This window comes from Paroedura picta, chromosome 10 (assembly GCF_049243985.1).
Source record: "Paroedura picta isolate Pp20150507F chromosome 10, Ppicta_v3.0, whole genome shotgun sequence".
Classification (NCBI taxonomy): Eukaryota; Metazoa; Chordata; class Lepidosauria; order Squamata; family Gekkonidae; genus Paroedura; species Paroedura picta.
In genome coordinates, this window is record NC_135378.1 from 75,925,455 (window position 1) to 75,947,990 (window position 22,536).

Consider the following 22,536-nt stretch of genomic DNA (forward strand, 5'->3'; position numbering starts at 1 on the left):
GGAGTGATGAGCCGGCATGGGCTAACAGCCCATCTCAGGCACAGTCAGAACTTGCACTTAGCCGACCCGTGGCTTCAAAACACTCGGCTGTTCAAGGAAACCTGTTTACGCATCCAACTGCTGGTTCATCAAAGCTTCAGTAATCACGTGGAGAGAAATAGAGTGCGCACCATGCATGAATGAAGCAACCGGGGTGGTTTCTCTACACCCTTTGACTGCTCCGCATATTCCAAAAGGCACAGCGATGAAACCAGGTTGAGGGGCGGAGACCTGATTAGCTATAGATCAAAATAAGCCTGACTCTTTCCCCCCCTCTCCTTTCAAATTCAGACTCCTGCTCGAATAATCCCCCCCTCCCTTGCAACTTTGCCTCTTGACAAAAAGCAAATGAGTATGACAAGGCAGAGAGATGCCTGGAGTCGCCCGGCCCTGACAGCTCAGGCAGCGCACCGATCCAAGGGATGTGACTGCCCTAAGAAATCAGACTTTTTTATGCTCATTAGAACATCTCAAACTAAGCTGATGCTGACTTCTTCCTGTGAAAGATCTAACGAGGGATGAAGTTCAATGCTAAATTACTGGAGAGTGCAGATTTCCTTACCCTCCCATGTTTTCTTCACGCTCTGGGAAGAAGCACAACAATTAAGGGAAAGCCGTTTCTGGAAAAGGAAATATCGGAGATCTGGAAGCATTTTGGTTATAAGTGGGTACAAGTGAAATGTGGGAGAGCAGAAACCAGGGCCCATTCCGCGCACATAGGATAATGCACGTTCAATGTGCTTTGGCAGCTGGATTTTCCTGTGCAGAACAGGAAAATCTACTTCTAAAGTACATTGAAAGTGCATTATCCAACATGTGCAGAATAGGCCCAGGACTGCAGCTCCTAGTCCACTCCTGATCGTCCCAGATTCAAGTTCGCATCTGGGTAGAAAGGACTGACACATGGAGAAACTAGAGGTGTACACAGGACCCTAGACACTTTTGCAGTTCCCATTTCCTACAAAGGAGTAGGCACCTCATTTGGCCCAAGGGCAAAAAATCCTACAACATCCACCTGTGGAGATGTTGGTGTGTCAGTAAATGAAATGGCAGCAGTGGGAGGAGAAGACTAGGGGTGTATTTGGCCAGACTCACTTGGAGCAACCCAGTGGCATTGCCAGAATCTTAGGGGTTCTGCTCGGACTCAGCTGCCAGTCCACGGCGGTGATGCCGTTGTTGGCTTCTCCTGTACCGCAGGCCCCAGCAGTGCTGCCAGTCCCTCTGCTGCTTGGACTTCGATGCCAGAGAAAAATAGTCTGCTGTGCCCACTTTCAGCTTCTGTTAGCTGCAAGGAGCCTGCTCATGCAAAGGAACAGGAACAGGTTGCAAACAGCCCGTCTATTCATTAGCTGCCTAGCAAATGGGCAAAGAGCCAAATTGACAGGTATCTGAGCATCCCTACCAATCACACAAACCTCCTCTCCCCACCCCAATTCTAGACCCAATTCCTTTTTCTTCTTGTTATTCTTAAGGGGGTTTGAGTGCCCCCACTGTGAAATTACAGGACTGGAATTCTCATCTTGCAAGATTACTCTTCTTCTGCCTCACCATCAATATAATACTATTCCGCTGTTTCGTGAGAATTGCTTCACTCCTTAAGTAGTGAGCGCTCTCCTTCTTCCAACCTGGAGTACACAGTCATCTTTAAAAAAAAAAAAAGGGGGGGATCAGCAGAACCATGTGTACCTCCCTCCCCCCAGCCTAATACTATCCTCCTAATCCATGATCCTCAGACAGAACATCACATTACCGTCATCTCGGGAGAACTGCACGGAAAGGTGAAAATGCAGCTCTGGCACATTTTATCAGCAAGTGTGGAAAAGCCCTTTAAAGCTGACTCTGACTTTCTCTCCCCCGCCCCCTCCTCCCGGCCTATAACCGAGCAGCAGTTCCTTTAGAGATCAGAGTAAGGAGGGAGGACGAGTTGCCATCCGCTTTCTCGTCATAAATTCCCGATCAAGAGAAAACGTCTTTGAACTCACAGCTACCCAAACAAACAAGTACGTGGAAGTGGGGGGGGGGGCATTCTCTTCAGTCATTTCGCCTTGGGCTTCCAGTGCAGAATCCTTTCTGTTATCCGGCAAAACCGGGGAGAGGGAGGCATTTCCTCATGTTTGGCAACTGAGACCTCCCCTCCTCCAGACGCTTAATCCAGAGGCCTTTCACATTTAAGGATAAACAGCTTTCCTTTTACCTTAAAGTCTGTTCCAGCTGTGTGATTAAGTCTTCTAAAAGCCTCTGCCAGACAGTTTAGTCCGTCTGCTGCCCAAAGGCAGCTGCCTCAACTTTTCTCAGGTACCCATCTGCACTGCCACAGAGATTAGGAGGGCTAAATCCACTTCCAGACCCCTCGCTGCCTTCAAAGCAGACAGTCGCTTCGCTCCCCGCCCCTGCTTTGCAATACTGGGCACACCAAGGTAATGTTTTCGGCAATGAAGCAGGATGGATGTAACAATATTTTGCACTCTGTATCTCTAACATGCTTCGTAAGTATTAATCTTCTGCCGTATCCTTTTGAGACAAGTATCTCCATCCGGGATTACAGACGAGTCGGGAAATGAATTCCTAACAAGTCAGCTGCCACACCCGTTCAGACAACGGGCCCTTCAAAATTAGGATCAGAGACTCACCATGAGGCCAAACAATCCTCTAATACTGCTAATTTGCAAAGAGTGGCAGGAGAAATATACAGCTGGTTCCCTGCAGACCTTGGTCAGCATAGAGGTTACATGATAATTTAAACTTCTACCCGTTGCATATACTTACCATAAAAGCTGTTGCTATTTATTCTATTATCCAGTTCATTTAATAACTCTACAAAACTCTTGCAGCATGAAGAGATATTTTTGAACTGGACAGAACCCTTCCCACCCATACAATGGAGCCGCCAATCAGCTGGGAAGTGCCATTGCAAAGGTAAAGTTGGAGGGATCTACAGCAAGGGGGGAATTATTGCTCAGTTAAAAAGGATGTGCTCCCAGAAATCAGCTGGGAGTCACCTCCTGATTCTCCCTGCTAAAGACGCATTACTGGATACAAGCAAGACTTTTCCAGAAGGAGCTCAGAAGCCAACTCCCAGATGAGATCAGTCAGGAGTTGCTTCTGGTAGCTGCAAGTTGCCTGTCCCTATAAACAGGCAGAAATAGGCTGCAAACAGTAGAGTGGCCTGTCGATTTTTTGGCTGCCTGATTACCATTGGTAAGCAGTATGAACACCAAATGAATCCACACAGGCTCAATAAACCATTTAATGAGGGAACCTCTTAACAGGTGTTTGCCAATTTCCAACAGAATAACAAACAAGTCCCTGTGAATTACCCTGGTTTCGTAAACTTTGTCAGTGTATAATGTAACAATCAGTGGACAAAATGAGATACAATGGCAAACGCTCTGTGTCCTCTCCATCTCCAGGAATGTGCACTGGAGAGAATACAGAAGGTTTGCCATTGTATCTCATTTTGTCCACTGATTGTTACATTATAGACTGACAAAGTTTACGAAACAAGGGTAATTCACCGGGACTTGTTATTCTGTAGGAAATTGGTACACACCTGTTAGGAGGTTACCTCATTAAACTTATTAAGCCTGCACAGATTCATTTGATGTTTACTTGCTATATTCTGTGTACTCCATCTGTTGGAGGTATCTGAAGCTGTCAGAGGAGCCTATATAGGCTTGCAAAACTACCTTTAAAGATACCATATCTGGAGAAGGACCCTGAAGACTCCACTGGGAGCAACAAGCACAAGACCAGAGATGAAAGCTCAACCCTTGTCCTGACCTGCACCATCTCTCTAAAGCTGCAATTCGAGGCAGGCAGAGTGTGTGGGAACCCATCGTATCCCTTTGGTGCCAGTTTGGTGTGGTGGTTAGGAGTGCGGACTTCTAATCTGGCATGCCGGGTTCAATTCTGCACTCCCCCACATGCAGCCAGCTGGGTGACCTTGGGCTCGCCATGGCACTGATAAAACTGTTCTGACCAGGCAGTGATATCGGGGCTCTCTCAGCCTCACCCACCCCACAGGGTATTGTGGGGAGAGGAAAGGGAAGGCGACTGTAAGCCACTTTGAGCCTCCTTCGGGTAGAGAAAATCGGCATATAAGAACCAACTCTTCTTCTTCTACCCTACTCTATGCTTGCTCACATAAAACATCAACATACAACCTCAGTGTGCACCTATGTGCCCCATCCCCCAAAATGAGGCTTTAGAAACCAGAACCGCGTGAGAAAAAGCTGTAGACATTAGATATGCCTAATTTGGAAAATATGGGGAAACATCCTAGCTCTATTAGCATATTGCAAGCATATCAGCATTTTTAAACTGTTATTCACCATATCATGACAATGGGGAAAGAACCTAAAGATAGACCAATTAAGCACCAGGACAACATGTGCATCTCCAAGAGCTGTTCAACAGTTCAAGGGAGGTCGCAGATCTCCCTCCTTGGAAGCTTTGGGGGGAAAAGATGGGACTGCACCCGTCAGAGATGCTTCAGGAATCAGTATCTTGTATATTGGTCACCTTTGTTCTAGAATCATAGAATACTATCAGGGAAATATGAACCCCTTCTTTGGAGAGGGCAGCCACTCCAATTTGCTTTGTGGATTATCCCCGCACTGTGGCAGTTTTATACCATTCTAACTACCATGACGTCTCCCAAAGATTGCTGGGAGATGTAGTACTGAGCCAAATGCACATCCCCATTTTAAAAGAGTTGGGGCCAGATTCCACAGACCTGATTCATGGTCTCTAGCCACGCAGCAGCAGAGAGTGCAAACAGGCTTTGAACAGCACTGCAGCATTTCCAGTCATGGGGAGGGAGTGTGCACATGGACCCTGCCTCTACACACAGGCCGCATGCTCCCTGCATAAGGCAGGGCCAGCATTCACATGCCTGCTCCCCCATGTTCACAGAGTGGTCACGTATCAAGGACCACTATAAGACCACTTTGTCTGTTTATATATGTACCCTTTAAGCCAGGGGTAGTCAAACTGCGGCCCTCCAGATGTCCATGGACTACAATTCCCAGGAGCCCCTGCCAGCGAATGCTGGCAGGGGCTCCTGGGAATTGTAGTCCATGGACATCTGGAGGGCCGCAGTTTGACTACCCCTGCTTTAAGCAATACAAAATCCCAGGGGTTTTCGACTGCAGCAATAATTCCTGACATACCCATTGATCCACAGTCACACAGTAAGGATGAAGCCCCATCTGTTTTTGTGAAAGGTTTTATATTCATGGAGCAATTTTTTTTTTCAAGAATAGAAACTAAACTGCTCCCACCAACAGATTACCTTTATCTACAAAAGTCTGCCAAAGCTATTGATTGCTCCATTACGCTGATTGACAGCTAAATAAACACTTGCTACCAACAAATAGCTATGATTTTTTTTTTAAGCAATTAGGATCTCTTTTTTTTTACATGCAGCTGTACAGCCGGACTGAAATAGCAATTTGGAAAAGGAAGTAAAAAGGAAATTATTAGGTAGTCCAGATACGCATTATGTGTAACTGTTACAAAGTTATTGTTTCTGACAGATATGGCAGGAGCCACAGATGGTAGCTTGCACATGCAAAAGAACCGTCCATTAAAATATGCATGCACTCTCATCCTGACAGCCACAAGCCAATGGGGCAAAAAGTCACTTCTGCACTGCAGAGCCAGGGCCAAAACTTACAGTGAATAACCAGACAAATAATTAGGAAAACTCCCAAGAAGCAGTTTGATCTTCCTAACGTGAAGTTCTTGCATTAAGAGAATAACTGTTCTACATTCCAAAGACTATCCCCGCATGCACTGGTGGAAAATGACATCAAGTCACAGCTGGCATGGCTGTATTTCTTTTTCAATTGATTGCACATTGTCTAAGCTAATTTCTAGGCGGGCCTTTCTCAATCTTTTTACCATTGAGAAACCCCTGAAACATTCCGTAGGCTTGGAGAATCCCCAGAAGTGGCACGATCATGCAGACTATGGTTAGGAAAGCATAGCTGTGTACGCACGCACTCCCTTTCCCACCCCCTCCTGGCCCATCATTGGCCATTTCGGGAGGGGTGGGTGGGTCGACACAGTCATATATGGCCATATCACCTGTTAAAGGTTTAACAAATTTTTAAAAATATATTTAAAAATTAATTCCCAGCCAATCAGGAAACCCTGGTTCTGAAACTCTGTTCTAGGCACTGTAAGACATGGGAAGGAGAGTGCTAGGTATTACAGCAGTGGTCCCCAACCTTTTTATCACTGGGGACGCTTGACAATTTTACTGAGGCCTGGGGGAGGGGTTGTCTTTTGCCGAGAGACATTGCTGCTGCTGTCTGACCCCCTGCTTTACTTGCTTTCCTGCTGGTGCCCCTGACTTCCCGCTGCCCGCTGGGAGGTGCTGCCAGCAGCAGCCGTGCAATGCCACACCGAGGGGGAGCCCCAGCCATGGCAACTGCCGGAGAGCATCAAAGGTGAGCTGGCGGCAGAGTGGCAGGGTAGCCCCCAAGGCAGCAGCCCGGGAGGAGGACGAGGAGGAGCCCCGGCCCGGTACCGACTGATCAACGGACCGGTACCGGTCTCCGGACCGGGGGTTGGGGACCACTGTATTACAGGACAGCTTGACCAAGCAGAACTGTGCTGTTAATGTTTCGGCAGGCACATCACTGAATCCCTATCCATATTTGAGGGTGGTGGAAAATGACATCAAGTCTAAGCTAATTTCTAGGCTAGCCTTTCTCAACCTTTCTACCATTGATAAACCCCTGAAACATTCTTCAGGCATAGAGAAACCCCATTAGTGGTGCAGTTGTGGTTAGGAAGCATAGCTGTGTACATGCCCACCTGGGGCCCCTCACCTTCCTACTCCCTCGAGGTCCATCACTGGCCATTTTAGGAGGGGTGGGTGGGTCGACACAGCCATATATGGTCATAAGGTAAAGGTAAAGGTATCCCCTGTGCAAGCACCGAGTCATGTCTGACCCTTGGGGTGACGCCCTCCAGCGTTTTCATGGCAGACTCAATACGGGGTGGTTTGCCAGTGCCTTCCCCAGTCATTACCGTTTACCCCCCAGCAAGCAAGCTGGGTACTCATTTTACCGACCTCGGAAGGATGGAAGGCTGAGTCAACCTTGAGCCGGCTGCTGGGATTGAACTCCCAGCCTCATGGGCAAAGCTTTCAGACGGCTGCCTTACCACTCTGCGCCACAAGAGGCTCATATATATGGTCATATCACCTGATAAATTAACTAATTCCCACTCATTCAGGAAACCCTTCCAGGGCCATCAAGAAACCCAAAGGCTTTGTGAAACCCTGTTTGAGAAACCCTGTTCTAGGCATGGGAAGTGGAATTTCTGCTGCAGCCTCGTGCAATAGTTTCACAGTTCAGTCAATCAATCAAATACCTTTATTGGCATAATTCAGTTGTTAAAATTAAACATTAACAAATACAGCCCCGATATTATGAACTGTCAGTCCCAAGGCGTATCAGTATAGTTGTCCTTTTTCAGTTCAGTGTTATCCCATGGGTCTCCTAAATATTGATATCACTGACATTTGGAAGTGAACTTCTAGAGTCCAACAGCCTCTAAGCCTATTAAAAGCTGAATCCAAACAATTTTTAAAATCTGAGCATGGCTCATAATGGCCCCAAACAAGGCCTTTTGCCACTATTGACTCCTTCCCTTTCACATCCCATTACCAACTGATCAAGAAGCTACAGCAGATCATGCTGCCATGGCAGTGGTCTAGATTCAGTTATGAGATATCTTTTCACTCAGTCTTGCCTTTTCTTACTACAGCCTCCCTCCCACATGGCTTTGGTCCATACAGGTCCCATGATCCTCTACCTAACCATTTTGGTATTCAAAAGTTGGTTGGCTATAGCCTTTTCTCTCGCCTGATTGGACATCCAGGGTCCGTGGGACTTGCCTCTCCCATGGGTCTTTGCATCCGGGATTCCGCTACGATGCTGATGTTTCGCAGGAAGACATCACTACTATGAGAAAAGAAAGTAACAGAAGCTTTGGAATGGGGAGCTGGCTAGGGAACACCCCTACCTCTCTGTAATCTGCCCTTAATTGGGGCCTGAATTAAACTGCCCCCCAAGTGAACTATTTTGAAGCAGGCCAGATCAGAGAGGAGTTCAATCTTTGCCATTTGATGTATAGCACAGATTTAGAGATTTAACCCACATCTTACCTGAGTTCAACGCCTGGGAGGCAAGATTCTTTCCCAAATGCATAATAAACCATTCATCATCATAAACCATGTTTTTTGTAACTGCCAAGATTCTCAGCTTCAACTCTTTTATCCAGAATCAGTAATTCATGTACGCCGCAAGAGACACGGGACTAATTTTTCTCAGTTTCCGAAGACGGTGAAAAATAATTATCATTTCAACAGAACCAGTAGGACTTCCCAGGAGAACTCCATTTGTCATCACAGTTGTGTAATCAGGCTTTTACTACTGTTTTTTAAAAACTCTGACTTTAACAAGAGAGCAAAGCAACACACACACACACTTTAAAATCTCCACTTTACTCTGTAGAAAGTAGCACATCAGGCTATTCAAAAAACACTTAATTACTGGTTTGGGGTATTTTTTACTTACGTAATAATTAACATTGCCATAGCTCATAATTTTCTTTAAAGTCCAAAGCACATATGTTATCTCAGCCATCTTTACAAACCTGTAAAACCAGCCAGCATCATTATCTCATATTGTGGGTGGCGGGGGGGGGGGGGGAGATGACTGAGGGTCAAGCTACACACCTTGCTAGAATCTATTAGAATCAGAGGGTGGGGGGGAGAGCCTGGATGAGGGATGAGGGATGACAGAAAGAGGGGTTAACACTTCCTCCACTTGCAGGCTTCCCTGGGGCTGTTTTAATAGTCTATGCTGTGCTTTTTAGGCCTAAAACAACACATTTTGGAATTACAGTCATCTGTAGTTTGACTCTGGGGATGAGAATGAGCAGTTTTCCTAAGGCCACCCAGTGAATTCTCGGCTGAGGTAAGAATTTTAATCAGATTTTGTTATTCATATTTTAATTTCCCATCACATGTGTTACTTATACACTTTGGATGAGGCGAGATTCTTACACACCTGGGGGGGAGATGTATTTCTCCAAGTAGCATGCTCAGAACCACTTTTGCCCAGACAGTTCCCTTACTCTTGCAGAACTTTTGCACTCCTAACAATTGCAGATTTCCCTTTTTGCATCCTGCAATCACCATCTAAGAAAAGACCATGCACACTCCTTACTTAGGTGCATTATAGTCTACTCATTTACAAAAGAGAAAGTGGGTACGTTATTGTGTGTGCACATTTGTGTATCTGTACCACAGCATGCATGAGTCACTGCGCCGTACTTTTCAAACTCTGCCGAGCTGCTTCAGGCATCTTGACAGATGGCCGTGAAATAGAACAGAAACATCTTTTAATGAAAGTAACACGGGGTTTTCCAAGTCACCACGTTCCTCCTAACAAGCCGCAGCTACGAGATGGTGGGAGAAAGCTATCTGATTTCTCTAACTCAATTTCCCCGACCTAATACCCAGCCAGCAGGCACTGGACTTCTAAGTAAAAAGAAATTAAGGATTAATCTACCCGTTTTTTGCCCCTGGCAGCTCCATCCTTCTTCCCTATTTCCCTGATCCCTCAACGGCCAAGTCAGTTAGAACAAAATGTTTCATGGGGAGGAATGAGCTTAGCCAGGAGATTAAAGGCTTAATGTGAAGGTTGATCACATGACCTCAGAAATCATGTGATGATGGAAGGCATGGGTCCACGACTATGGCTCCCACTGCCAAACCCCAAATACTGCCACAGAAACCTGAAGACATAGTTTCTGCTTGCCTTTGCACACTTGGACCATATTCAACCACAAGTTCCGATTGTGAGAGTTCAAAAACAAAGGCCCCATTTGGCATGCTGCAGAAATCTGTGGTTTCCATCATCAAGTTGAAGAACTATATTTGACGCAGCAGAAGTATGTCCCTAAAAAAGTTTCTGGTTATCACAGAGCCCTAAAAAAGAGGAGAGGAGGACTGGCAGCTTGTTGCATAACTGAACAGAATGCAGAAGGATGCGTGATTGCTTTGAGAAAGAGGCCCATGAGGGGTATTACAACAAACTTGTTGGCACTTTCAATGGAAGCAAGCAGGGTGAACAATGCAAACCTATCAACAGTTTCAGCACAGAACACAGCAAACTAGCAATCAGAAAATCCCAACTTCAAAACCAGCTTCTCTAGTTTGGTGGACAATGGAAGAACTCATCAATCCAGATCCCCTCTAGTTTCTTCTCAGTCTTCAGTATAATTCTGCCCTCAAGTGAGGATGCTCTCAAGTTTCTCTTTAGTCTTGGAGGGCTCACATACGGCCAGTGTTCAGGCAGCTGCATCGACACCCAGCAGAGGATTAGATTCAAGGTGTTGGTTTTGACCTTTAAGGCCATTCACTGTCTGGGCCCAGTGTATCTGAGGGGCTGCCTCTCCAGGTGTGTCCACTGAAGAGCAATGCACTGTGCCAGTTCCAACAGACTGGTAGTCCCCAGCCCATAAGAGGTACATCTGGCTTCAACCAGGGCCTTTTCAAGTCCTAGTCCCCACCTGGTAGAATGAGCTCCCAGAGGAGACACAGGCCCTGTTGAAGCTTACTCAGTTCTGCAGAGCCTATAAAACAGAGCTCTTCCACCAGGCATTTTGTTGAGGCTGGGCTGGCAGGAACATCCAAGAAACCCCCCCCCCCCGTCTTTAAACACTCTCTCCTGTACCATTCTGGCAACTAATGGGGGAAGCAATGTGGATACACAGTACCGTGGTGCCTGCTGACATCTTTCCTAGCACCTTTTGAGCAGATTTCAAAAATAGTCTTTCAGCAAAAGCCACTACAACACCACAATGATCTTCACTGTGTAACTAAGGTATGTATAGGAAAGAAAATATTTGTAAACAATAGGTTCATTTAGAAAGGCTTGAGATATTGTTATTAGGCTTCACTTCCTGAAATATTGTGGTTGGCTCCGCCTCCTTCAGCAGCCATTTTATTATTGCACTGTCAAAATTACAAAGTGATTCCAAAGAATTACAAAGGTGCCTACAAGTTCAAAAAGGCTGGGGATCTCCAGCCATGCACATGGTAGGTACAGGGCTAGGATAGGTATTCCATCCCATGATTCTGGACACGCCATTCAATGTCCGTTCATTGCTGCCTGAGTCCCCGCTCGAGAGATACAAGACAAAAATGTGAAGGCAATATCCCAGTTGATAGTTTAATAAGAAACAAGCTTGCTTCTGCCTTCCCTTGCTCAGCCAATAAGGGAAGCCCCAGCTATGATTGATATGCTGGCCATATCTCTGCCCAACAGGCTTTGCTGCTGTTTTAGAAGAACAAAAAAACAGTATGAGCAAGCGTCAGGTATAAAGATGCTTCCTCTGATTCTTCTCCAACTTTTTGTGAGTTAGACGCAAAGCCACTGGCAGACAATGCAACAAAGAATGTGCCTGATTTGCACAATTAGCAAACAATTGGCACAGTATGCAAATTAGGCTGGCTAGATTATCAAGAACTAGAATATAAACATTATAGCTTTCTGTGATATTTACTTGGGGAAGATAGTCTGCGTCTTCAAAAAGTAACTTAACTACAGTATTTTCTCTGAATGGGAAACACTTTGAGAATATGCCAAGAGAAGGATCTCAGTCTTTGTTTGAACCCTCAAAATAATCCTCAATATACCACCATCTCACTAAATAATTTGTTTCCATGGGAATGCAGCTTCCATTACGATCCATTTCAGGGTTTTGTTAGATTTCATTAGCACAGGTTTTCATTTGATTAAGTATTTAAAACCACATTTTCTAAAATCAATATTTAGAGAAGTGGAGTAATGTTTTTTAACACTCGAAATTAAAATATTCCACTTTTCAGATGTGCCCTTAGATGTGTATTTCAACCAAGCAGCTTCTACTTGCTTTGAAAAAATTACCATACACTAAAGAGAGAACCGATACAAACCTGCATGAAAGAAATGGCCTTATTCCAAAAAAATCATCACAGACCATAACTGAATATTTGTTTAATTCGGGCTTTCATAATTAAACTCGGGGCTCTTCTCAAATATTATAGTATGAAATCAAATCACAGACATAACACTTACATTAAACTAAGAGAGGAGGAAATAATATTCTATACAAAACACTGAAAAGGTGGAAAGATCAAGACTGGCTCTTTCTGAAAGTATGCCATATGCCCTCCCTGGTTTCTGGCAATGTGGAGCAACACCTAGACATTGTTAATCCATCCTGTCGCGCAAAGATGTTGGACAACATATGGGTTGTCTATCGATTAGGAACTATGTTCTCGTTCCAAGCAGTTTTGGCACACGAAATGGCTAAGGAAATTTTAGGTCATTAGGAAAGGAAGAAAAAAAAATAGATCCTAGCTTGGCTAGATGATCTTTTCACTTGTGAAATAGCTATGATTTGCCATCAGTTGTAATAAAGGTTTCAAGACAGCACTTTAGAATTACAGTTTTAGATGTGTGTGTCAAGGCTGAACTCAATGATATGCAAGAAATCAGGATTTTTCACTTTACAAAAAGCAGCTGAATCAGATCCGGACTATGAACCCTGAGAAAGCACAGGTAGAGGATCTCCCCATTTAGTGTTCTTGATTTAAACTGACCTTTAGAGAAAACAAGCAGGAACTAAACAAGTACCAGTAAATGTCTCCTTTCCCCAGGGAATCATAGAATCATAGAGTTGGAAGTGGCCACACAGGCCATCTAGTCCTACCCGCTGCTCAATGCAGGATCAGCGATTTAAATCAGAAAAATGGTCTGGAAAGAACTGTGCTGATGAAAAATCCCTTCAGTTTTTAAACCTGTGGCTGTTCCCCACCCCCCAATAAGGAAACCAAGGGTTGAAATCCTTATAATGGATTTCCCATGTTTTGTTGTGTGACACTAAGATTTTACGCGAACCCAAGATTTCGCTTCCCCTTTTAGTCTCACACAAGTTCAGACATTTAAAGCTGGAATTTCTGCTCAGTTGCGTATTACCTTACAGTTACCTACACTGAACTTCATTCGCTATGCTGTTTGTATAACCAGCTCCTTCATTATTATAATCAATATAGGAAGCCCATAGCTGAGCAGTAGGAAGTGCTGTGAGTGCTTTTACATCTGGAAGCTCCAGTTCTATCTCTACTGCTCCCTCAGAGTTTGGAGAGCTGCTGCCAGCCAGAGCAGGCAATACTAAGCTCGGTGAAACAATGGTCTCACTAGTGCATAAGGCAGTAGCAACAGTAGCTGCTGCTGCCTTGTACAGAATGAGATCATTGCTTCATCTAGCTTAACAGTGTCTGCTCTGGCTGAGCCATCAGAAAGCCCAGTAAAGAAATAGAACTGGGAATAATCTTCTCTCCAAGAATGCAGCTTACATATGCTAAGACAACCAATCTGATTTTGCAGTTTTAACTATTCAGCTTCTTCCCCCTCCTTTCCAGAGACAGACACTGGGGGATTCAGCAAGGATTTGGTTGCCACCTTTTAATGTGTGACAAATAAGATTTCTCTTTTCCATACCAGAAAATGCACAGGCAAAAGAGTCAGACACAAAAGGGGAGGAAAGAAAAGACTCCTAACAAGCATGTTTTTAAAGCAAACAACATTCCTTCAACTTCTCCCTGGCTCTGGCCTTCACGTTCGACATATTCCGAAAAATTAGATGCCTGCAATCAGATCCTCAGCTGGTAGCACAGAGCAGCATAACTGCATTAATTTCTATAATTCTTTGACCTAAATTACACAAGCCCACGGGTGTCCCTTTGTAGAATTGCCTTTTCTGCCAGATCAGCGCTATTTCTGCTTTACCGAGTCTTTCCGCTCAAAACCATAGCACATGAGGGATACGCAAGTTTATACTCCTCAGAGTTAAAAACCCCTTTTAAATGTCCTTAGACAATAAATGTGTCACACCCGTTCCCACATCTAAAAAGGCACATTACTGCTAATGTACACAGCATCAAACAAGCCATAAATCACAACCTGAGGCAAGACTGATATGGATGCATGGCTTTGCCCACTGCCAGTTCACCGGAGAAGCTGGAGATTTTCTTTGTACTGTTTATAGCCACTTGGCTCCCCCCACCCCCTTCCCTGAAAAAAACGCTGTACAATGGGCATTTTTAAAACTCTGTATCTTTGAAACTCTGCTGTACAATGGGCATTTTTAAAACTCTGTATCCTGCTAAAGTGCAATATCTAGGAATGTCAATTCTTGAAAACTGGCAACCATTTTAAGATGCAAGCGAGAGGACATATGAAGACTCTGGAAGGTTCTGTATAAAAGCTTAGAAAATCTCTGGCAGCAGGTTAGAGATTTCATTCACAGCCACCACCCTCGGCACTCTTCAGGGTTTCTTAAGCGAGGACCTCCATATAGCTCTTTTTGGTGTAAGTGCATGCATAGGTCCTTATGGTAGGTAAGCAGTCACCCTGAGGTAACTAGATTCAAGTGGGAAGCTGTGTTAGTCTGAAGCCGCAGAACAAATGTAGAGTCCAGAGGAAGGAGGGCATGAGGGCAAGGTCTCAGCTAATTGCTGTTAGCAATTGCTTATATATTTGTTCATTATTCTCTTAATGTGGACATTTTTATTGTGTACAAAACATTTCCCATGTCATTCAAACTCAAGTGAATACAAACAGCTGGGTTTTCCTATTTATCTCTGGAAATTGTTAACCATTTTCATTATGCTTATAGGTATGAATTAATTACTATCATTCCATTCCATTGTATCTGAGGAAGAGTCTGTACAGACTAAAGCTCACACCTTGAATAAAACTTTGTTGGTCATAAAGGTGCCTCTGGACTCAAAATTTGTCCTGAGGTAACTAATGAGGGCTTAAGGCTTTACTCCCACCCCCTTGAAGAGTGCAGGTATGGCATAGGGACCATGGCATTCCAGTCTTGGCTCATCTATACTGGTTTCAAATCTGCTTCCTGGCACAATTCAAGGTACTGGAGTTGACTTTGAAAGTTCTTTATGACTTGGAACCAAGATACCCAAAGGACCACCTACACCCTTATAAAATTATCCATCCAATACAGTGATCTTTAGAGGCCCTACTTCATGTACCCTTGTTTTTTGACATTAGATGGGTGACAACCTGGGGGAGGGCTTTCTCTGTCATGGCACCAAGATTCTGGAACTCTCTCCTCAGGAAGACTCAGTTATCTCCTTCTGTTGTCATCTTCCACCACCACCAGGCAAAGACTTTCCCTTTCGTCTGGTGTTCTCTCACTCCATATGGTAGGGACAAAGGTCTTGCCACTCTCCTGAAACTTGGCACAGGTGTCACTTTGGAGAACAGTTCTCAGAAGAACCACAGGTGCCATGTCAAAGAGCCAGATAAGGCTCCCAACCTACAGGGTGGTTTAGAGTAGCAAGGCTTGAAAACATTTGCAAACGTAACTCCCAGTTTTTACTTGGCACAGGACATAGAAACAGTTATGGATAAAGCCAATGTATTCTGACAGTAGCGAGAAAATAACAGCTGATCTGTAGGATGGGAGGTGTGAATGCCTGGATGTAGAGTTGCTGAATCCCAGAACAAAATTGCCAGAATGCTTTAAACAAAGACTACCGTCTGTCCCTTTAGCTTCTCTCGGTCTTGGAAGATGAGTGAAAAGTAGTCATTAAACTTGAACCTGTCCTGGACATCAAACTCTGCCAGCCTGCCCTTCCCTTGCAGACAGGCTGAGGCCAACCCTGTCTCTTGAGGTCAAGGATTCCCTAGCCTGCCTCCTAACGGAAGAAAAATGGCAGTTTAACTGATTTTTGCTCCAATTTTCCTCTCTCACCTGCACGGTCAAGGTTCCAAATGCTCTGATTGGCTGTTAGTGAACATTCCAATCTGATGTAAAGTGGACAGGTAGCTTTGACGGGTTCACCACAACATGCTGAGAGACTGGATCCTCCCAGGGGTGTTAGACAATGGGGGCTTGGTTCAGGCATGAGGGACCCTGTGAGGGAAGGGTTTAATTCTTTCCTCCTTGAGTGTTTTCAGCAATAAAAGGAGAAGAGTTGGGTTTTATACCCTGCTTTTCACTGCTCAAAGGAGACTCAAAGTAGCTCACAATCACCTTCCCTTCCTCTCCCCACAACAGACACCCTGTGAGGTTATCGGGGCTGAGAGAGCTTCTGCCATGACTGCTCGGTTAGAACAGTACTATCAGGGCTATAAGAGCCCAAGGTCACCCAGCTGGCTGCATATGGAGGAGCAGGAAATCAAACCCAGCTCACCAGATTAGAAGCCGCCACTCTTAACCACTACACCAAACTCACACCTCCACAATCACACCTGTCTTTTTTTTATCTAACAGCTAATAAACACAACATGGAGGAAATCAAGTAAATTTTTTGCTTCTAGTATACACTAGAGGCAAAAAAATTACTTGATTTTGATAAAATGGAGGATTAAATATTGGTACAAATCCATTTTTGCATGGGTCTGAGAAACGAATTGCGCACAGAGAGGAACTTTTGACAACAGCTCCCCGTTCATGGCAGTGCCTTTCCTTCGGAAGTTTTAAAATCCCTTTGGTGGCTCAGCTTAAACTGGAAAAGGATTATTTTAATTAACCATCTTTTCATGTTTAACAGCTGTAATCTGGTTTTAAACAATATGCTGCCTACCCTTGAGATTCAGGAGCCAATACCAATTGAATAAACATATTAAAATTGTTGCAATAGAGGACTATTCTATGTCTATGGTACTCTGGGAACATCCTGTAATAGGGACTGTCTTCTTTCCGACAACTGTTCCGACAACTTTCTTTCCGACAACTGTTCCGACAACTTTCCGACGCTGTTAACCAACAACAAATCTGCTACCAAGACTGGCTCCCCTGGTAGCAAATATTTTACCTTCCTTCCATAATACAAGAACTTAGTATCATGCTCAGAGTTTCTCCATTCCTTCCCTACAACTGCCAATGACATAGAATGGGAAGACCTGTACTCCAGTTGTTAGGGCAGAGAAGGGATGAACTTGCAGTAGAAAAGGCATCTTGGTGGGACCCCTGGCAGGTAGAGCAAAGCCTAGATCCTACATCCCATCTGCAACCCACCTAGTGTTCAGTGCTATCTTCTGGACACACCATCTTTCTCTAAAGGTGTTATGGGCATGCCTCTTACTTCAATGAATTCCCTGTGGTTTAAAAGCCTTCCTTTTGTCTTATGCTTACTGAACAGGATGTAAAGTCACTGTTTCCCCCTCTTCTCTCCAACATCTTTCCAGCTGTGAACCACTTAGCACAAGCCAGCAACACAAAGCTCAGGACTGCTGAAGTAGTTCCAACTTGTAGGGTTGCATTAGATAGGTTTCAGGCAGCAGACATGAATAAATGCAAGATTTAGAACAAAACGAAGCCAATGTGCTAAACAAGCACCCTTTATTTTAAGAGGCTATTCTGTGGCAAAACTCTTTCTCTGCAATAAATCCCTGTTCTACAGCATTATAATCTAATAATAAGAAAGAATTTTAGATACTTTGTCTGAAAAGCAGATGCAATGTTCTTCTAAGTACTTAAAACCCAGAGATTGCTACTAAAGCAGCCCATTCCCCCCCCCCTCCTGTGGTATGCTTTCTGGGGAGGGGAATGCTGAAACCATAGTATAAGCTAGAATTACTTATGGATTTGGTGAGAGATTAACTTGGCTTTTCAGGAAAAGCAGTACTTTCTGAAAAGCCCCGAAAAGTCATTATTGGTTTTAATGACATGCTGTTTATTATTTTCAGGACACCGACAGAACGTGATTCTCGACAAATAGGGGTCCTTCTAAATGCCAGATCCTCATTCCACATGGCAGGCGATGCATAGCTCTTGGGTATTGATCAAAAGCAAAGTACATCCGTTCCAGTTACACTAGTCAGTGCTGATAGAAAACTGAGCTCACAAATGATTACGTGAGAATTTAAACACCGGGAACTACTGGAAATCCGTCACGGAAAATGTCACCAGGCAAACTTTAAGCACACAGGACTCCTTGGGGGTGGAAAGTGCCATCAAGTTACAACCAGCTTATGACAACCCTGTGTTGGCAGACTTCAAACATGCAAAGAGGACAGAGCACCCAGCGGCTTAAAAGAAGAAAGCAGTTTTATCCAAAAGAGAAGGGCCTTTGTGAAGAAAGAGGAGAGACGGCAAGTCCTAGCTAATTGTCAGACTGTGCTCTTGTCTTCATTAGACAGTCTGTCGTGTCTGTGGGGGCAAGCAGGGAGGAAGTATGCTCAAAGGAGGAGGATGTCTCCAACAGAGCGAGCCAGGGCACAGGAGATCATTTGAAAAAATATCAGGAAGTTCTTATTCTAACTGTGCTAAATACACATCTTCAAAGGCCCCATAGGGTACTCTTTATATGCTTTTGAATCATGCACTTACTATAGATCCTGGATATTCCAACACCCTGCAGGGTTTGCAAGGCGAGAGAGGTTCAGAGGTAGTTGGAATAAACCTGGACTTCCTTGGTGGTCTCCTATCCAACGTCTTACCAGGCCTGACCTTGTTTAGGTTTCAACATCTGATGAGACTAGGCTAGGCCACCCAAGTCTGGGTTCCTTATGCTCATATTAACCAGTTTTTGGGCCCCACTCCAAGGTGCAGGGTCTTCTCAAGGCCTGGCCTTCTCCGCAATGGCAGTTCAGCACTGGAATTTCTTCCACACAGCTGTTTGCATGGCTACATACACTATGTTGGATGCAATGGACACACTGAGATCCAGCTTGATTTAGCAGAGTGGCAGATTGAGATCTGGAAGAACACCTGGGTTGGAACACCTGCTCTGCTATAGAAGCTTGTTGGGTCATGTTGGGCCAGTCCCACACTCTCAGCCAAAGATACTTCAAAGGACTGTTGTAAGGATAAAATGGGGGAGAGGAGAACGATGTAAGCCATTCTGCCCCCCCCCCCCTGGGGAGAAAAGCACAGTGTGAATTTAGAAAACAAACAAGAATGGTGTCAAGAAGACTTTATGCCAAAAGCTGGACAGGTTGCATGTTTGCTTATTTTTGGTACCTGTTGCCTGTGGTCATAAATGCTTTTAAATAAATGTTTTCACTGTTTTTGAAAAAAATATATAAGGATTCTTGCTATTTTGATGACTTATGTACCGTGATTACTCACGCTTGACTGTTTTACTGTGAATCAGTTGTTTTTAGTGTTTTTTACATTTTTATCCTGTGCTTGGTATTATTTGTACATTTGGCCACTGCCTCAGGAATCTTTCTGTGTTGCACAACTGGAGCCTAAGGGGATAAGTGGTTGGATCCAGATTAGATTCTGTGCTTGTGAAAGCTGTTTTTCTCATTAGAAGAAAAGGGACGAACCAGATCTAATGGGATGGAACTAATGCAAAAGAAATTCTGTCTAAATATCCGGAAGAAGTTCCTGACCGTTAGAGCGGTTACTCAGTGGAACAGGCTTCCTCGGGAGGTGGTGGGTTCTCCATCTCTGGAAATTTTTAAACAGAGGCTGATTCTGTGAAGGTTCAAAGGGCGTGGCAGGTGACAGTGGACGAGGGATAGGGTTGTGAGTGTCCTGCATAGTGCAGGGGGATGGACTAGATGACCCAGGAGGCCCCTTCCAACTCTATGATTCTATGATTCCTTCCTCTCTCCCTCCACAGCCCACTAGTCTTCCCTCTCCTTGGGGCAGGGAACCCCCTCACAAATGGCAGGAGAAGCAAATCAAGGGATCTACAGCAGGAAAAGAGAATAGGTGGAAATTACTCCCATCCACTTCCACTAGCAGAAAAGTGAGTCTGGTTCCAACCCAGGGCAAGATTCAAACATTTAAAATAAATTTGCAACTGGCTGTTGTGGGCTTTCCGTGCTCTGTGGTTGCGATCTGATAAGTGTAGTCCCTGACATTTATCCAGTAACCCCAGCTGTGAAAGCCTTTAACAAATATTTGTAAATCCAGGAGATCAGGTAGGAGGTAGGCAACCCTGAAGAGGAATGAATGCACACAGAGCAAAATCTCACACAACCGTGGGGTGATGGAAAGTGTTGTCAGGTTGCAGCTGACTTATGGCGACCATGTAGGGTTTTCAAGGCAAGAGATGTCCAGAGGTGATTTATCATTACCTGCCTCTGTGTAGGGACGGTGGACTTCCTTTGTGGACCCATCCTAATACTGACCAAGGTCAACCCCTGTTTAGCTTCCTAGATCTGACAAGATCAGGCTAGACTAGCTATCCAGGTCTCAAAACGACAAAGAAACAGAAAGGTTAACTCCAAAACAGCAATTATTTGACAACGGTTAAAAGTAGTATTGCCAGGTTCCCTCTAATTACCTGCAGAGCATGCATGGTAGGATTGTCAGATCCACGTTGGGAAACGCCTAGAAATTTGGGGATACAGCCTGCAGAAGACAGGGACTTCAATGGGGTACAATGCTGCAGAGTCTACTCTCTGAAACATTCATTTTCTCCAGGGGAACTGATCTTTGTTGTCAGGAGATGGCCTGTAATTCCAGGAGACTCCCAGAACCCACCTGGAGGCTGGCAGGCCTAGTTAAAACTAGTAGGTCAGAAAGTGAAAATGATAGCCATTCAACTGTAGGCTACTGGCAGGCTGCAGGGCTCTATGGCCCTGAAATCCGGAACAATCATACAAAAAATAAAAACTCTGCCAGGAACATTCTTAATAACTGAAGTCTGCATATGCCTAGGATAAAAACTGCAACCTTTTTAGCCATCATTTACTACAGCTGACATAGCAGATGGTCACCTGGCCCTTCCATTAAAAGAAGTGAGGAATAAAAAATGACACCTATCAACTACTGGAAGAGATCCAGTTGCCAGTGAGTGGAATCCAATATTCTACCTACATTTCTTTGTTCCTTTTTCTTGCAGAGAAAGGGGGAAAAAACAGGCACTTGGAAAACCTAGGTGAGCACGAATCCTGCATAATCCTGAAAATCTAGTGATGGATGGTTTCCCTGCAGAAAGCAGAGCAATGGAGAGCACAAAGAGTTAATTTCATTTTATAATGGATTGGCTTCTTGATTTCTGTAGCCAAGAACCTTTTACTGTACATAATATGTTGCTTGATTCTATTTTGATGTGCAGATGTTAACCCCTGGGAAATAAAGACAGTAATTTTCAAGCATCTACTACTTTCCAGTAAGTGTTCTTATTGTCATTGATATATTAAAATTCCCAAGGTAAAAAAAGAAAGATACACTACAGATTTTGTACAGCGGGAAATGAAATGTCTGAGATAATAAAATATCCAATTAAGAGCATTTTCTTCTTATTGGAAGAAAGAGATGAATATAGTAAATACATGTTGCATGCATTTTGCTCTGCTAAATAAATATATTTCAGAAGATAAAAATATGTGCTTACACTCCACTGTGCTAAAGCAGCATGTCCTTGAATGAAATGTGAAGGTCCAAGAATCGCAGTACGGACACCACCATCCTCTCTTGAAATTTTTGTTTTATACTTTGCAATTTTATGTCAATAAAGGTACTCTGAATCTGAATCACCATCCTCTCCTTCTCGAGGCCCAAGCCCATCTGACCCAGAGGAGCCTCGGGGGTGGGGGGTGGAGACCTCTACGAATTACTACTCATCTCACTAGTGAAATCAGTGTACCTGGAGAACACACAGTTTTGGAAGGTGGACTCTATTGTCATCAAATCAGAGTTGGAAGGGGCCATACAGGCCATCTAGTCTAATCCCCTGCTTGATGCAGAATCAACCTAAAGCATCCATGATAAGTATCTGTCCAGCTGCTGCTTAAAGACCAAATAAAACCTCCTCCAGGCTGAACATTCCGAAGTTCCTCAGCCTTCCCTCATAGGAACTGGTCTCCAGGCCCCGGATCATCCTTATCGCTCTCTTCTACACCCTCTCAATTTTGTCCACATCCTTTTTTAAGTGAGGCCTCCAGAACTGCACACAGTACTCCAGGTGCAGTCTGACCAATTACGTATACAGCAAGACTATGACATCTTGCAATTTTGATGTGATGCCTCTGTTGATACAGCCCAGGCCTGTATTGGCCTTGTTTACTGCCGCATCACACTGTCTGTTCATATTAAGCTTACAGTCCACAAGTAAGCCAAGATCTCATTCACATACACTGCTACCCAGAAGTGTATCACCCATCCAGTATACATGCTTCTCATTTTTGTGACCCAGATATAGTACTCTGCCCTTCTCCTTACTGAATTGCATCTCGTTCTCATTTGCCCACGGAAAGCGTTCAGATCTCGTTGAACTCTTATTGTCTGGGGTGTTCTCTACTCCTCCCAATTTTGTCATCTCCAAATTTAATGAGGAGTCCTTCCACTTCCTAATCCAGATCATTGATAACAGCGTTGAAAAGTACCAGAGCCAGTACCAAGCCCTGTGGCACCTCACTGCTCGCCTCCTCCAATCTGATGAAATATCGTTGACAACTACTCATTGGGTGCAGTTTTCTAACCAGTTCC

At 44.4% G+C, this 22,536-nt stretch overlaps 1 protein-coding gene and 1 long non-coding RNA gene across 4 annotated transcripts in view; one reads left to right on the top strand and one right to left on the bottom strand.

Moving 5' to 3' along the window:
* The window catches only part of CCSER1 (coiled-coil serine rich protein 1), a 739,837-nt gene that overhangs the window by 699,113 nt on the left and 18,188 nt on the right, over window positions 1-22,536 (bottom strand). The window lies entirely within an intron of this gene.
* Window positions 1,957-21,203, top strand: LOC143819942 (uncharacterized). Its single transcript, XR_013225176.1, has 4 exons — window positions 1,957-2,039; window positions 2,871-2,955; window positions 8,935-9,035; window positions 17,832-21,203. It is a non-coding gene; the product is annotated as an uncharacterized LOC143819942 (long non-coding RNA).